Below are 14,617 nucleotides of genomic sequence, written 5' to 3' on the forward strand. Positions count from 1 at the left end.
TCAGTAATGGACAAAGACCCTAAGGACTGGGGCAGACTAGGACAGGGGAGGGTGTTGACAAAGTCATCATCAAGATCAAAATTGGATTTGAAAAATTCAGCAAACAGTTCCACCGAATCATTAAGAGAATGAGAGGACCTACCATTAAAGTATATGCATGAAGGAATGTTTGAAGAACCCCTTTTATAACGAATGAATCTCCAGAACGCCTTGGGATGTTCGTTTAATTCAAGTTCAAATCTGCGGATATGTTGGTTATACAAAAACTTATCGAAAACATTAAATTGCTTCATATAATACATATTTATCTTTAAGGCCAGTATCATCCTCTCTAGCTTTAAACCTTTTATAGTATTTATTTCTTTGGTTTTTCAACTTTTTAAGAGTTTTATTGTACCAAGGTAATTTATGGATTCGGGAAGGAAGATGACAAATCTTGCGTGAGAATAAAACAGTCATTTCGTGTAGAAGAGCCTCAAAACACACACTAACATTGTCCGAACACAGGATAGCACCGCAATCTATATCAGAAATAGCAAGATTCAAGTCGTGGTATTTCGCAGACCGGAAGTTGAAAGAAGATGACCTATTACTATCAATTACAACGGCGTCATAATATTCCAAAGATACGATTAGAGCAACATGATGCTTATCAGATTTACTAATCGGAAAGTCAGATTCAGTTAGATTACATATTGAGTTCTCATTTACAAAAACTAGATCTAGTATTCTTTGCAGCTTATTAAAAGTAAAATCAACTTGGATAAGATTCAAGCTAAATAAATTTTCAAGAAGATAAATCTCGTGAGCTCTATTAATATTAGTCTGAGTTAAAACACCGTTCCCTTGGAGATCTGACCATATTATATCCTTAAGATTAAAGTCGCCAAGAATGCAGAAATTACAATCATTATTTTTATCATATAAATCAGCAATATTATTAACATGAGGGCAATATAAGTCTTCAGCACTATGAGGCGGGAGATATGAGACACAAATAAATAATTTTTTAAAAGAGCTAAGTAGACAAACACACAGCTGTTCAAGTAGAGGGTCGTGATTATTAAGCTGATACCAAGATGACCGTAGGCTACGCTTGACAGCAATTAAAACACCACCACCCTTAAGGTGGCCTGTTTTCACGGCATCTCTATCCTTGCGGTATACTTGAAATAAGTCCGAATCGAAAAACTCCTCGTTAAAGAAATTCTTATTTAGCCAGGTTTCAACGAAAAACATCAAATTCCCCTCGAGATGTTTGCAAATAAGTTTCCTTTGCTTTAGTACGCATTCCAGACATGTTTTGGAAGTAAAGTTTAAGGCCAGTGCGTTTTTGCAAGTCTAAGGCTGCTTGCTGGGAAGACCCTCTTTTTGGAAAAATTTAAAAGACCGGACTTTAACATCCGCAGGCCAGAGCGTCGGGTTCAAAATGGCATCCAACAAAGATGCAGCAACGCCCAGTTTAAAATTAACCTTTTTTAAGACACTAGCATCTACATCTTTTTTTACTGGTTTATAACAAGCCAGCTGATTACGGTCTATTTTGGCGTTTTTAGCAACATATTCAATAATATTTTCTTCAGTGACTGAAGGTTTGAATGACGCAATGTGAACCCATTTTTTTATAGCAACAACCTCCAAGTCTTTGCTTTGGTTGCGGCCGATCACTAATTCATAAGACTTTTTTTTGTTTTTTGGGTCTTTTGTTTTGCACAGTTGTCCACTGTGCATCAGGCAGCGTATGAGCAGCACCCGAAGATAACGAAGAGATGGGCGGCAAAGCAACAACAATATTAGGCAAGGCAGTGCTGGCGTTAGCCGAGGCGGCGGCAGCAGTGGCAGCATGGGTACGGGAGCTCAAAGAAGAATTAAAAACAACTGGTGTAGTGCATGTTTGATCAGCAGTAACAGCTGGTAAGGCAGGTGAAGCGCAAGAAGATATCGAAGGGTTGGCCGGCAAGGCAGAAATAATATTAGCAGACGCGGCGTTGGCGTTAGAGTAGTCAGAGGCCACAGCAGAAGATGTACAAGAAGAACAGAAATCCGAAGTTATAGCGCAATTAGATTTCTGCTTTACGCTTGAAACAACATCAGTGTTAGCTGAGAAGTACATATTATCGTGGAGAGATTTAATTTCATTAGTTAGCGATTTAGTAGCCGAAGACGTCTCGTCACGACGAATGAAGTTCAGATTGTAGAGACTCCGTTTTCATTATTAGCTGATTTTTGTCTTCAAGCAGGGCACTAAGCAAAGATAAAATATGCGCATTTTCCTCTCTAAGAGCGACAAGCTCCTTTAGAATAGATTCCATATTAATTTGCTGCTTCAAACCACTTGCATTTTTTTTAGGTACGATTTCCTTCTCCATCGGTTGTGATGTCGAAATTAATTTGGGCATATTTTGCTGCTGACAGAGATTAGTATTGTTGTTACTTGGCTTGTTTGTGACATCGGAATTGAACTAACAACTAGCAACAACACTGTTCTCAGGAACGAAGGTCAGTGGAGACGAATGAAGCGAGTCACGACGATCAGCAGCACAACCATTACAAAGAAATGTCTTGATCGCTTTTACTAAGAACTCAGCATCAGCCGGCAAAATGTTTAAGCAGCTTAAGTGAAAAAAGTCATTACACTTAGCACACTGAATTTTCTTTTTAGATTGCGAGCGTTCTACTCTTTGACCACACACACAAGGCATAATGAACTCTTTTGTTGAATAACAATATTATTTTGTTTTGAAAAGTGTCACTGTCACATTTGACTAGGCATATATGCAAATAGCCACTTCAGTTAATAAAGATTTAATAATACGGCATGCAGATACCGAAAGAGCACAGAGCGAAGAAAAACACGTCCGCACAGCACAACGCTCGTATTCCATATTGCTCATAAAAATTAATTGAGAAGGCTTGGGAAAGAGTTAGAGCGAAGGATAGCAATCTTAATGAGAAAACAAATGACTGGTTAGTTATAAATATAATGAAGCCAAAAACGAAATTCGGTATGGGGAACGCTTATAGTAAAACTAAAAAAGTGGGAGGAAAAACTGGTTGTCAGCTCTTCAATCATGCCTTAAAAAATGCTAAACAAAATTTAAAGAAAAGTGATAACTTAAAAGATGCCATACAAATTTCACGAAAGGTTGTAAATAATATTTTCAGAGGAAAAAATCTATAATAAAAACACCACGTGTAATATAATTATCTGATCGTGAGCAACCCACATGCGAGATGCGGTAACCAATCCGAGTGGAACCTTGGGTCACGCCAGAAAGAGAGGGAGCTTCGGGGAGTGCAATGGGATATAGTCGTTGCGCTGGGTATGCAGTTACAGTTGCATGGCTATACTCAATCCCGATTCTTGCGTCCTCGTTCGCGCACTCTGGGCAACGTGAGCAACCCATGTGCGAGATGCGGTAACCAATCCGAGTGGAGCCTTGGGTCACGGCGGAAAGAGAGGGAGCTTCGGTGGGGCCACTCCGACTTATTCGGTTTAAGGGCTCACTGAAGTCTGCAGCGTCTGTTCACCAGTAGGTGCGGCTGCAAGCGGGTGTCTGCTTGGAGTAAGCGGCTCGCTATATAAACGTGTATTTGGTTGCGAAACCACCCCCGTCCCAGCAATGGGTTGTGCGCTGGGCTTGGGACCCGCCACGTAAAAACCACTTCCAGTGAAGAAGCAAGGCAAAGCCTCGGATGAGACCCCCCCTTATGATGACGACCACGGCACGTGTTTAAAGGACTACGATTTGAGGGCATGCACCTGGAATGTCCGGACCCTTAATGGGGAAGGTGCCTCTGCCCGTCTGGTTGATGTCCTCGTAAGGACAAATGCTGACATCACCGACATCCAAGAAATGCGTTGGACGGGGCAAGGCAAACAATGTCTGGGGCCGTGCGACGTCTACTACAGCTGCCACGTAAAGGAGCGCAAATTCGGAGTTGGATTTGTGGTGGGAGAGAGACTCCGTCTCCGAGTACTGTCGTTCACCCCGGTGGACGAGCGTCTAGCCACAATTCGCATCAAAGCGAGATTCTTCAACATCTCGCTCATCTGCGCCCATGCCCCGACGGAAGAGAAGGATGAGGCATCCAAGGATCTCTTCTATGAGCGCTTGGAGCGCACGTACGAGCGCTGCCTCCATCATGATATCAAAATCGTGCTTGGCGACTTCAATGCCAGGGTGGGAAAGGAAGGGATCTTTGGAACCACCGTCGGAAAGTTCAGCCTCCATGACGAAACGTCCGACAACGGATTGAGGCTGATCGACTTCGCCGGGGCCCGAAACATGGTAGTATGCAGTACTAGGTTCAAGCATAAAAAGATCCATCAAGCTACGTGGCTGTCTCCGGATCGAAAAACGGGAAACCAAATCGATCATGTTGTGATAGACGGAAGGCACGCTTCCAGTGTTTTAGACGTACGAACACTCCGAGGCCCAAACATCGACTCGGACCACTATCTTGTTGCAGCCAAGATACGCACCCGCCTCTGTGCAGCAAAAAATGTACTCCCAAATATGCAAGGAAAGCTTAAAGTCGAAAAGCTGCAATCACAACAGACAGCCAGCGCTTTCGCTACTCGACTCTCACACCTGCTCTCAGCGAGCACTCTTCAACAAACCGACATATGCGAGCAGTGGAGCCACATTTCCCGCTCATTAAGTACCGCCGCCGAAGAAGTAGTCGGATTTCAGCATGCCCGAAAGAACAACTGGTACGATGAGGAGTGTCAGGAAGCTTCAGAGAAAAAAGATGCCGCCTACAGGGCCACGCTGCGTTCGGGCGCAACGCGCGCTATGTGGGACCGCTATAGGGATCTGAAGAGGGAAGCGAGACGTATTTGCCGCAATAAGAAGGGAGAGGCCGAAATACGTGAGTGCGAAGGGCTTGAAATGCTGGCCGACAGGAGGAATGCCCGAAAATTTTACCAGAGAGTTAGGCGACTTACGGAAGGTTTAAAGACCGGGGCGCACTCCTGTAAGAACAATAGTGGCGACCTAGTAACTGATGTCCAGAGCGTACTTAAGTTATGGAGGGAACACTTTTCCGCCCTACTAAATGGTAGCAGCACGGAAAGTTGTGGAGAAGAAGAACCCGAGCCCGTAGTCGATGATGACGGAGTCGACGTTCCACCGCCTGACTATGACGAGGTACGTATAGCAATAACGCGGCTGAAAAACAAAAAAGCCGCTGGAGCTGACATGACGAGGTACGTATAGCAATAACGCGGCTGAAAAACAACAAAGCCGCTGGAGCTGACAGCCTGCCAGCTGAGCTATTCACGTACGGCGGCGAGGAGTTCATAAGGTGCATGCATCAACTCTTGTGCAAAATATGGTCAGATGAACGCATGCCCGACGACTGGAATTTAAGTGTGCTCTGCCCAATCCACAAGAAAGGTGACACCGCCATTCGCGCCAACTACCGTGGGATCAGCCTTCTAAGCATAGGTTACAAGGTCTTATCGAGCGTTTTGTGTGAAAGACTGAAGCCCACCGTCAACGAACTGATTGGGCCTTATCAGTGTGGCTTTAGACCTGGCAAATCCACCATAGACCAGGTATTCACAATACGCCAAATCTTGGAAAAGGCCCGCGAGAAAAGGATCGACACTCACCACCTATTTGTCGAAATTAAAGCCGCTTTTGACAGCACTAAAAGGAGTTGCCTATACGCCGCTATGTCTGAATTTGGCATCCCCTCAAAACTCATATGGCTGTGTAAAATGACGTTGAGCAATACCACCAGCTCCGTCAGAATTGGAAAATACCTCTCCGAGCCGTTCGCCACAAAACGGGGTTTCAGACAGGGCGACTCCGATTCATGTGACTTCTTTAATCTGATGTTGGATAAGATAATAAGAGCTGCAGAACTGAACCGCTCAGGAACAATTTACTACAAGAGCGTGCAATTGCTGGCTTATGCCGATGACGTCGACATCATCGGTAACAAAAACCGCGAAGTCTGTTCTGCCTTTTCCAAGTTGGATAGGGAAGCAAAGCGAATGGGTCTGGTGGTAAACGAGGACAAGACGAAGTATCTCCTGTCATCAAACAAACAGTCAGCACATTCGCGCCTTGGCACCCACGTCACTGTTGACAGTTACAATTTCGAGAAAGTAGAGAATTTCGTTTACTTGGGAACCAGCATTAACACCGATAATAATGTCTCTCGACGTACGAAAACCACTCTCTATAAGTCACTCATCATGCCCGTCCTGGTATATGGCGCAGAAGCATGGATAATGACAACATCCGCTGAGGCGGCTCTTGGAGTGTTTGAGAGAAAGATTTTTCGGAATATTTACGGGCCTTTACGCGTTGGCGACGGCGAGTACCGCAGACGATGGAACGGTGAGCTGTATGAGATTTACAACGATATGGACATAGTGCAGCGAGTTAAAATACAGCGGCTCCGCTGGCTTGGTCATGTCGTTCGAATGGGCACCGACGCTCCAGCTTCGAAAGTATTCATTTCGGAAACCGCTGGTGGTAGCAGAGGAAGAGGGAGGCCCCCACTGCGATGGAAAGATCAGGTGGAGAAGGACTTGGCTTCACTTGGCGTTTCCAATTGGCGTCAGTAGGCACAGAGGAGAAACGACTGGCCTGCTTTGCTGAACTCGGCCAAAATCGCTTAGGCGGTTACAGCGCCAAAAAAAAGAAGAAGAAGAATATCATTATCTAAATCTGGAGGATTTCTCCCATTAGCGCCTTTATTCGTAGCATTAGGAGCACTTGGAAGTCTATCTGGCGATACAGCAGGAATCACTAAAGCAATCAATGCTATAAAAACTGGAAAGGAGCAGTTGTTGGAGGCGAAACGTCATAATAATACAACGGAAGCTATTTCAGTGGGAGCAGACATATTCTTAAAGCCTTATAAAAAGGGATTCGGATTATATTTAAAACCATATCAAAAAAACCCTTAATAAAACTACCTAGAAGGCCTCTTACTGATGTAGACTTGAAGAAGTATTCAATATTTATTCCAAATTTTAGAAAGGTATTCATGTGTGGCACTTTACCACGTAAACCATTTAAGAGAGAATGTGGAATAATAAATTTGGATAGTTCAAATACTGGAAAACGATAATTATATTGATTATTTCGATAGCTTTGGAAACTTATCGCTAGCTTAGAAAGAAAAGTTGCTAAGTCCCATTTTAAAAATTTTGCAGGAGAGGAAAAAATCTTCCTATAGCCATTTTCTTTAACTATTTCGCAAGACTTTGAATCAAATATTTTGCGCGTTTAAAGCAAAGCAAAACTCCATAAGAATCAGAAGGATTCGATATTTCTTTTGGACTTAGCAAATTTTCCTTTTATTGCTTGTGAAGAGGAAAAAATAAAATAAGTACCTTTATAATTTTCGAAACGATGCGTACTCAATTTCTAGCCTCTTATATCAAAATATGAGTTTTCATAAAAAGTGGACTTAGCAACTTTTCATTCTAAGCTAGCGTTATACTGCTAAAAAATTAATAAAGTATTTAGGAAAAAACATTAAATATAACTATAATAAACAGCAAAGCTATAATTCATATAACTGCGGACATTTATGTTTAAAATTCTTATTATCAAAAATAATTAAGTAATTATAAAACTTTCTTTTATTTCAAATTAAATTTTATTTGTTCTCATCATCAGCATCATCAGACCTTTCCATTCATATATATGTATATATATATTACATATTAAATACTTAACAATTACCTATGTGAGCATTCTTAATACACTTTCATAGCGGTGGAGCATCTGTATTTCTAACGTATAATTTCTAACGCATATTTCTAACTGTAGAGCATATATATATATATATATATATATGTTTACGAATTTCTATCGTATATAAACATACTTAGTATGAATTTCTGACGTTGGAGCATATATGGATTTAGGAAAAAATATTAACTATAACTATAATCAACAGCAAAGCTATAATTCGTATAACTGCGGACATTTATGTTTAAAATTCTTATTATCAAAAATAAATAAGTAATTATAAAGCTTTCTTTTATTTCAAATTAAATTTTATTAGTTATCATCAACACACCAGACCTTTCCATTCATATATATATATATATATATATATATATATTAAATACTTGATAATTAACTATGTGAACATTATTAACACACGCACGTATGTACGTTTGTATATGGATGTGTGTATGTGAATACGTATGAATATATATGTATACGAACACACTTTACGAAATTCCGACATATAAACCACCTTGTATCGGAATTCCATCAGCGGTACGCCCTGTGCTCTGTTCTGGTTCTGGACTCGGATTTGCCATCAGCGACATCTTGCGGCATTTATCTGGGTTCTGAAGTTGGATTTCGATCAGCGACATCTTTTGACGGAGCAGCAAAGCTTGCGGCGGAGCACCAGCAAACCTGATAGCGGTTCTGGAACCGGAGCAGCAGCAAACCATATAGCGGTTCTGGAACTGCTATATCTATACTACTTGAATCCATTGCCATTTAGCTTTTCGAGGAGTTCGCCAACAATCAGTGTCCAAGGTAGGGGCGATAAGACTCCCCCTTGAGGACAGCCACGGGTGGCAGTTAACTGCTTGCCTACTGTCTCCTAGTTTCACTATTATAGTTCTGGATCTCAACATTCTTATGATCCAATCCGTTAGAAGGCCAGGAATATTCTTTCGTATCACAGCTGTCGATATTGCTTTATAAGACGTATTGTCGAAAGCACCTGATATGTCCAAGAATGCTCACAAAGCTATCTGTTTGTAACACAATGCCTCTTCAGTAACTTGAGTTAGGTTATGTATTGCAGTAATAGTAGATTTGCCGGCCTGATATGCGTGTTGACTCTGACATAGAGGCTTATTCCCGGGAAAGTTATCCCCTATGTGAAAGTCAATAAGTTTTTCTAATGTCTTTACTAGAAAGGAGCTAAGGCTAATTGGCCTATACGCCTTTGGGAGTTGTGCTGACTTTTTCTCCACTTTGGGTATAAAGACCACTTTGACTTCACTCCATGCTGTTGATTGCTCTCAGCAATCTAACTAGTGGCCCAGATATTAAGCCCAAGCTCTGATGCAGCAGGCATGGGTTAATGCCATCTGTACCAAGGGATTTATATGCACTAAAGGTTGGAATGGCCCACGATGTGTTTTCCACACTGGCGATTCTTCTTGCTGGGCCTCCTGTCCTCCTGTTTGCGCACACAGCGTTCGCCGTGTTTTTTGAAAGACATGTGCCTTGCGGAGTACATCCCGGGAAGTGGTTTTCTAACAGAAGCCTGCTGGTTTCTTCCGGGGTGCCAGTGTAGGTACCATCTGGTCTTTTCAAAGTCCATACTACGTTCAGATGATCTAGTTTAAGGGCCTTCTGAAGGCGATGCACCTCTGGAAGAGAAGAAATACTTCCGCAGTGCTCACTCCACGTAGCCCTTTTAGACCTTCTGAGCTCACAGCTGTAAGCGGTTAGGGCTGGCTTGTAGGCGGTCCAGTCACCTGTTGACTTTGCCCTATTGAAAAGTTTCCTGGCTGTTTTCTTAAGTATCCCGAAAGAATCGTTCCCTTTGAGACCTCCTGGTTCTCAGTGGGCAGCTCTCTTAAAAAGCTTGTTTGAGTACACCTTGGAACTTTCTCGCCTTGGTGCCGTATTACTATTCACTTCCCGCTCTATGGCGAGGCGAAAGAGTTCCCAATTTGTTTTTCTGGGGTTTCTGTAAACATGGTTTGTTACTCTTTGGGCTTTTAAATCGAATCGAATAAACGGGTGGTCCGACATATATACCTCATTTGAGACATGCCAGTTCGAAATAACGGTCGACAGGCTAGTTGAGGAAATTGTCCAATGTAGAACCTCCCCTCTTATAGCATTCACAAAGGTCGGCTCATTACCCCGGTTAAGAATAAATAAATTTTTCTTAGTGATAAATTCAAGAAATTACTCGCCTCTAGAATTGGTGTCCGAGCTATCCCATACACAGTGATGGGCGTTGGCGTCGCAGCTCATTACTAATTTCAGCTTTCTCCTTCTGCATTACTCCTCTAGGGCTATTACTTCCCTTGTGGGCATCTCGCAGCTGTCGCCAGGGAGGAAAGCTGAAGCTAGAACGTCCTCTTGTTCTCCTATTTTAGTGGGCACTTTAGTTCATACAGTCATATTATTACGTAGTAATATGGCCGCTCTGAGCCTGCAGTGTGTGGTGTCGTGAATTATCTCATCATCACAGTCGTTTAGGCCTTCAATAGCTCCGGCGAAACCCGGGCCCTTTAGCTGTCACCGCACCTCTTCCAGAATGGCCGCCTGAATGGCCTGTAATTGGTCTAAGGACAACGGTGTTTTAGGGTACCCTTTCGGGAGTAACCATGTTTTGAAAAAATTTTAATGAAAGTGACTTCTAAGAAATGAATAAAAAATTTAAAACAAAAGCTTTTCTTATAGAAAAATAATAGAATTGAAAGTGGAAAATTTTACGCACTATAATAACAGAACTGGAATGCGGTGGAACGAGCTCCTTTTGGAATTTGACTTTCACGAATGGATACTAACGTTTGGGCGTAGTTTGTTTGAGGCCCAAAAATTACTGTTACCCTGAGATAGAAATACTTTGACCATAATTTTTTTCAAGTTGGCTGTGATTCTACAACTCCTTGGCCTCGTAAATCAAACTTAACATTCCTTGCGATTTACTACCCAGTATTCAAAACGAATTGGTCACGATTATAGAAAAACGACTGGTTTGGAATTTTCCAACTAACTTATTTACTCAAAAAAATAATTCCTTTGTAAATTTAAGTCTTTGTTAATTTACTCCTCATTTCTAATGAGGCAGATATAGGCAGCCAAAAATGGTTTAGTATTGAACCCAAAGCTTTAAGGAATCATCAGTTATAAAAACTTAGCGGGGGCAAGTAGTGACAAGCACTTGATATTACTTTCTTTATTGTAAATTGCAATAATATTTCAGTTATTTCATCAGACTGATGTTGTCACAAACCAAACAAACTTACATTAACTTTTAATATGTCATTCAATACGGTATATGTAGTATGTTCTTTTATATAACATAAATAAAAGTTCAAGGCTAATGTTCAAATCACTTATTAATGGTTCAAAACGTTTGGATATTGTATTCATATAAATTATATGGCTTGATTCTGGAGCGAATTACTTGCAAAATTAGGATTAATTCAGCTTTTTTTTGTAGTAAGTAATATAGTAATGGTATGTAAGAAGCCATCTGGGTAGGTTTTTTTTAATTAATTTGCACCTTGAAAATCTTAGACAGTTTGAATTATTTCCCACTGTGTGGCTCCACCTATAGAGACCCTTTTTGGCAAAAATATTTCTGCTTACAAAACCAATAGATATTATAAAAAGCATCCAAATCGACCTATAAATAAGTTAGATATATAACTTTTTTGCGGTAGACTTTTCGCTGGAATCGTCCATATTATATGCAGCTGTTTATTATTTATTTATTTAGCTTTAGCTGTTTTAAACTTCCAGGTACATTTTTACATATACATAGTTTTAATATTATCTTGTAGACTTATTGTGAGTTACAAAAGTGGTTTCATTAAATAGTTTCAGACCTTTCTTCTTCTTATTTGGCACTACAACCGTTTGTCGGTTTGGGCCGAGACCAAAAAGCTTCTCCAATCGCTTCTCTCCTGTGCGAATTTACGCCTGTTGGTTATCCCGAGCGCAGATAGGTCCTTCTGCTCTTGGTCCTTCCATTGCGTTCGTGGGCGCCTTTGCTTTCGTTGTCCACCCATGGGGGCGGGGTCGAAGGATCTTTTCACCGGAACGTCGTCATCCATGCGTACAACATGTCCAAGCCAGCGCAATCGCTGTGTTTTTATGTGCTTTACTATGTCCATTTCGTTAAAAAGCTCATACAGTTCGTCATTCCATCTTCTCCGATACCCGTCGTCCACGAAAACAGGACCGTAGATCTTGCGTAGAATAGTTTTCTCGAAAGCCCCCAAAGCCTTCTCATCTTTGTTCGACATCGTCCACGTTTCTCGCCATATAAAAGGACGGGCATGATTAGAGATTTGTAGAGCGTGATTTTCGTTCGTCGAGAGAGGGTTCTGCTTTTCAATTGCCTACCGAGCCCAAAGTAGCACCTGTTGGGAAGAGTTATTCTTCGCTTGATCTCCAGGCTGACGTTGGTGGTGTATATGCTGGATCCTAGGAAGACGAAGTCCTTCACTACTTCAAAGTTATATCTGCCAACAGTGACGTGTGTCCCGAAACGCGTGGACTCTTTATATGTTGCCAGGAGGTACTTTGTTTTGCCCTCATTCACCGCTAGACCAACCTATTTAGCTTCTTTTTCTAAACTGGAAAATGCTGCGGTTACGTCCCTTTGTTTCAGACCTACGATATCGATATCATCTGCATACGCCAGCAGCATGGTTCTTTTGCTATATATGGTGCCGCAGCGATTCATATTGGCAGCTTTTATTACGCTTTCCAGCATTAGATTGAAAACGGCGCACGAGAGTGAATCGCCTTGTCTAAAACCTCGTTTTGTCGCAAACGGTGCGGAGAGGTCCTTCCCAAATTGGACGGAGCTGAGGGTTGTGCTCAACGTCACTCTACGTAGCCGTATTAGTTTTGCGCGGATCCCAAATTTGGACATGGCGGCGTACAGGCATCTCCTCTTGGTGCTATCAAAAGCAGCTTTAAAATCGACAAAAAGATGTTGTGTGTCGATTTGCTTATCTAGTGTCTTCTCCAGGCTTTGACATGCTGTGAAAATCTGGTCAATTATGGACTTACCAGGTCTGAAGCAACACTGATAAGGTCCAATCAGCTGGTTCGTGAACGGCTTCAGTCTTTCACACAGTATCGTCGACAGGGCCTTGTATGCAATATTAAGAAGGCTTATTCCGCGATAATTGGCACAAACGGCGGGATCTCCCTTCTTGTGGATTGGGCAAAGTACACTGAGATTCCAGTCTTCGGGCATGTATTCATCAGACCAAATTCTGCTTAAAAGCTGGTACATACGACCCACCAACTCTTCGCCTCCGGCTTTGAAGAGCTATGCCGGTATACAGTCGGCTCCGGGGGCCTTCTTGTTCTTTATAGCGGTTCTAACCTCGTCTTGGTCGAGTTGACGGACGTGAGCTTCATCCCTATACATTGGTTCGGGTTCTCCTTCATCAAACGCGCCGCCTGTGTCGCTATCCAAAGGCATTGAGAAATGTTCCCTCCATATCTCAAGTGTACTCTGGACATCTGTTACCAGATTTCCATCTTCATCTTTGCAGGAGCTAGCCCCGGTCTTAAACCATCCTCTTACGCAAGGGTACAAAGGGATTGGGAGATGAAGTCCCACTGCTCATTTATGTCCAGGTGATGAGGAGTTGCTTGATTAAGCAGGATTGAGAGTCGGTTGCTAAATCTTTCGGCTGCCTGTTGTGACTGCAGCTTTGTCGAACTTTCGCCGAGTTGCCTGACGCACGTTTTTTTTTTGCACAGAGGCGCATGCGGACATTAGCTGCAACAAGGAAGTCGATGTTGGCACCTCGGATAGAGCGCACGTCAAGAACGCTCGAAGCGTATCTTCCATCTATCACAACATTATCAATTTGGTTTTTTGTTATTTGATCGGGGGACACCCAAGTTGCTTTATTGATGTTTCGATGCTGGTGTCTGGTACTACTGACTACCATGTTCTGTGCCGCTGCGAAGTCGATCAGCCTCTCTCCGTTGTCGGAAGTGTTCTCATAAAGGCTGAATTTTCCGACTTTAGGACCGAATATGCCCTCTTTGCCCACCCTGGCGTTAAGTCGCCAAGCACGATTTTAATATCGTGGAGGGGGCAGCGCTCATACGCTTCTCCTAGACGCTCATAGAAAACCTCCTTAGTCTCATCGTCTTTCTCTTCTGTCGGGGCGTGCACACAAATTAGGCTGATGCTATTAAATTCCGCCTTTATACGGATTGAGGCGATTCGCTCACTGATGGGCGTGAACCGGGAGACAAGGTGTCGGAGTCTCCGCCCAACCACAAATCCGACACCAAATTTGTGCGCCGTCTCACGGCAGCTATAGTAGACGTCCCATGGTGCTGAACTGAACTGCGGTGATGTCAGCCTGGTATTTCGTGATGACATCCAGCAGTTGGATAGAGGCACTTTCCCTATAGAGGGTCCGGACATTCCAGGTGCATATCCGTAATTCGTAGTCCTTGTTGCGTTTTCGGGGATCGTCAAAGTATGGCAATGCAGTTATCCGAGGCTTTTTTGGTCTTTACATCGGACATATTTTTTTACGTGGCGGGTCCAAAGCCCAGCGCACAACCATTGCTAGAGTGGGCGGTTTTTCAACCGGATACACATTTGTATAGCGGGCCGATTGCTTCAAGACAGACGCCCGCTTGCAGCCGCACCTCCTGGTGAGCAGACGCTGCAGACTTCCGTGAGCCCTTGAACCGAATAAGTTGGAGTGGTCCCACCGAACCTCCCTCTCTTTCTGTCGTGACCCTTGGCTCTACTCGCGTTGATTACCGCATCTTGCACATGGGTTGCTCACGTTGCCCAGAGTGCGTGAACGAGGACGCAGGAGTCGGGATTGAGTATAGCCGTGCAACTGTAACTGCATACCCAGCACAGC

The sequence above is a fragment of the Rhagoletis pomonella genome, unplaced genomic scaffold, assembly GCF_013731165.1.
Source record: "Rhagoletis pomonella isolate Grant_MI unplaced genomic scaffold, Rhpom_1.0 Rhpom_scaffold_00086, whole genome shotgun sequence".
Classification (NCBI taxonomy): Eukaryota; Metazoa; Arthropoda; class Insecta; order Diptera; family Tephritidae; genus Rhagoletis; species Rhagoletis pomonella.